Here is a 3,981-nt window from a genome sequence, read left to right on the forward strand (position 1 = left end):
TTTCCTCAATTATGGCCTTGAAAACACCATCCAATCCACAAATATTATACTCACATGAACACCCCAGTTCAAATTTATCTCCCTCAATCTTTTCCAATTTATGAATATTTCTTTCATCCTTGCAAATTTAGGAGCCCATAATATCTGTTCCCCATTATTGCCAACATTTCTTTTCTGTTATTACACAAACAAAAGCACACATCAAGCAGCTCTAAACTGGGACATATTGAATCAAGTTTTCTAAGGTATTCATCACTCAGTCATAATATCAGAAGTGCTATCCCCTTCCTCAAAATTTGTTCTCTCCATATCAATATCCTTTAGAGAAGGATAGTTTTTGGCAAGCGTGAAGAAGGTTGAATCAGTTAGCACAGAGCAGAAGTTGAGGTTTATTATGATTAGGGAGATATTTAGATAACTGACTCACGTACTTATCAATGATTAGAGTACTGAGATGATAGTATAAAAGGTGATCATCATCTTTCCATTTTCTTTCAAAATGACCAGTTTCCCAGTTATTCTATTGACCTGGCCTAAACATCTGATTCCATATCACTTCAGGCAAGCAAAACTCAAAAAGATGCAATACAAGTAATTAGGATTTGAGATTAATCATGATGAATAAGGTTTCAAATGGAAGTAATGGAGCAAAATGCTTTTCAATTAAATGACATCAAAAAACAATTGCACCAACTTAGATATTGATCAAAACTCAAATAGATGCAAACAACATAACATGTGAAGCTCAAGAAAGAAACCAACTTACAGCTGGTAACCACAAGCTCTATCCATTACTAAAAGTTCCAATTAAATTAACACATCTGCCTAAACGTTGAATTCTTTGAGAAGTTTCAATTAATTCAACAGTTTTGCCTTCAAGTTGACATCTCTAGAACATAGCATCACATATTGGACAGTTGAAAGTTAAAAACTTGACGACTTCAAAAAACAAGTCTTCTTGTCAAATTCCAATGCAAAAATCAGAGCAAAATGCAGAGAGAATATGGATTTGGAGGGTTTTTTTTTTTTCTCTCTAACAAATACCACTTACTATTCTTCTTCATCCTCCAGTCACAAGAAGTCCTCGCAGCCCCTTTCTTTCTTCACATACAGAATACCTTTGCTAGAGATGCCTCATATCAGTCATTGCCCTCCTCTAGGATCCGATAATGTTCAATTTTAATGTGGTGAGTTTGGAATTGTTCCGAAAAAGGTCACCATTTCTCTGGTTCTGTCAATTGTCAAATGCTTAATCTGAGAGTAACACCTCAAAATTTCCCCAATGCTCTCTGTTGTCAATCTGTAAAGTTCTGTAAGACCGAGAGTCTGTAAGTTGGGGCAAATGACCCCTATTTTTTTTAGGAATTCATCATTTGACTCACAACAACCCAAATTCCAAGATCTTATTCGATAATTCCTCTCCAAGACCATGTCTAAATCATCTTCAACCTGTAGCTTTAGAAAGCCCAGATCAATTTCTGAAAGCACAGGACATTCTTTTGTAAGAAGGAAGAAGGTTATGCCGGTTAAGGTTGAACACGAAAGCTTTATGTACACAAAACTAGAAAGATATTGGCAGAAATCCCTCATGGAATCGTCATTGAGAAAATCTATGTCATGAAGTGTCAAGTGTGTCAAAGATGGACATGCACACAAGAAAGTCGAGAGTCCATATGAGCTCAAACCAGAATCTTCGTATATTAAAATCTTCTCTAATGGAATGCCTGTTGTTGAAATGGAAGAAAGAACTCGGTCATGATCTCCATCTGGTTGTAACACAAGATCACCAAAAGATGTTTTATAAGTCATGGAATTCTCAAAAGTGAAGGAATCATTTTGTTAACTGGAATAGGGTCCAGCATCTAGAGAAATCAAGTTTCGACTATGGCGTAGTACATAACAAACGCCATGTTCAGTTACTTTGCACAATGCACATTAAATTTCAAGCAAAAGGTCACAATTTGATGACAAAGCAATGAGAGATCGATCAGAACAACCAACCTGCCCGGTTATATCAATTTTACGCAACCGTCGGAGCTTACGTGACATAACCTCAATTCCAACATCAGTCACTGTGTACTTTGCGCTTTTAGAATCAAAATTGTGGTCGGAAAAGTAGATATCGAGCTCTTCAAGCCATGGTAAAGCATCAGCTATGGCAACAAGGTGGTGATTTTGAAAACACTTGGCCCGAGGACATCTTAAAATCTTCAAGTTCTTCATGGTCAAACCTAATTTCATAAAAGTTTTCGATAATGGGGGTTTTTGTAAATATTCAAGAGAGAGGGAATGAAGATCCAACCCGGAAGAAGTGATTCTTCGAATGGGGTAATTAACGTCGGCATTGTCACCAAAGACTGGATCATGAAGCTTAATCTCGTGGAGGTTTGTGAATCGTTGAAGGGCTCTAAATAAAGCCTCACAGTTATTGCTGTAGAACAATCTATTGGAGGCCACCAATTTATGTCGAAGTCAATTGGTGATGGAGAGGAATTGTATGGAGACCAAACAAGGAGATTGCAAGAAGTTGATGTCATCGGCTGCTAATCGATTCAGAATCAATTCCCAGCAGTCTTCGAATAACTCAGCTTCCATGATTTCGCTTTGAAGAAACAAAAGAAACCCAAACAGATTATCTTCAATTATTTGTTTGTGTATGATTCGGCAAGAGAGAGAAGCCTTTCACTAAAAACCCTTGTTCCACCATCACCAAATCACAACAACCATTAAAGTAATAAAAGCAATAACTAAGGATGCCGGCTGTATCTAGTTTGGGCTTTATCACAAAGAAGACGGGTCGAGGTTAGATCATCTCCCATCCTTATCTCTTCTTTTATTAAATTTAAAATTAATAAAAAAAAGGGGGCAAATTACAAATAAAATCCCAAGGTTTAGTGTGTTTTTCAAATTAAACCCCAGGTTTTTAATTTTGACAATGTGAACCCCGTAATTCATTCCGTGTCACAATGTAAGCCCCCCGTCCATCTCCGTTTCCTAAAGTAACGGAGAAAGCCATTTTTGGCGCTTAAACCAACCCAAAACGACGTCGTTCCTTGTTGGACCCATATAAAAGTCTCCAAATCCTGAATTTCACCAATTAGGGCTACAATTTGCCCCAATTTCCCTCACTTTCTTTGATCTCATTGATTTAGGGCAATACGAACGATGAATCCGTTGCTGAACGAATCTCCATTTCAGCCATTACGAAATATGAGTGAAGGAAACAGCTGGGGTGGAAACAATTGGGGTGAATCGACTCGTTGCAGCTGTGGAATGAGAGCTAGAATCCAAACTTCATGGACCCATGCGAACCTATCTAAGAGGTTTCTTGGTTGTCCAAATTATGGAGTAAGTTTTCCTAGTCCTGTGAATAATATAAAATTTGTAATTTATGTACTTTATTTATTTAATTTAATTTTTTTTTATTTTTTTCTCCAGAAAAACGGGGCTTATGGCTTCTTCTATTGGTATGATCCACCCACTTGTCCTCATGGTAGACAAGTGTTGCCGAAGTTGGTAGACAAGGTTGCAAGCTTATTAGAGGAAATGGTAACTGAGATTGCAAGATTAAAGGAGGATGTTCAAACTTATCGCCGTAGACAAAAATGGATTGTAGGTGGATTGATTGTTGCAGTGATTGTAGTTGGAATGTTAACAGTGAGTAGTTAGGGAATGTAGGTTAGTTAGTTAGTTAGTTAGCTAGGTAGTTAGCATTTCTGGTTTAGGAAATGTAATGCAACTATGCACTTGCCAATGTGAACTTAATGTATAATTTTGAATGAAACGATGCTTGTTTGGTTGTATATATTTTGTGGTAATGTTTGTTTGATTGTGGTAATGTTTGTTTGGTTGTATATATTTTGTTTGTTTGGTTAATAACTCTGAATGTGTTTGACAAAGTGTCCAAGTGAAGGGAAAACATATTACAACCTTGTAAAAACATATTAAAAGCCATTGTTGAACCTGTTTCAAACCAATAGA

The 3,981-nt window shown here is 36.8% G+C and overlaps 1 pseudogene; it reads right to left on the reverse strand.

Moving 5' to 3' along the window:
- Nucleotides 1-1,794: 1,794 nt before the first annotated feature.
- LOC145813445 (uncharacterized) lies at nt 1,795-2,736 on the reverse strand (annotated as a pseudogene).
- Between the last annotated feature and the right edge of the window lie 1,245 nt (nt 2,737-3,981).

Source organism: Camellia sinensis, chromosome 15 (genome assembly GCF_055761805.1).
Source record: "Camellia sinensis isolate YWXY chromosome 15, ASM5576180v1, whole genome shotgun sequence".
Lineage (NCBI taxonomy): Eukaryota > Viridiplantae > Streptophyta > Magnoliopsida > Ericales > Theaceae > Camellia > Camellia sinensis.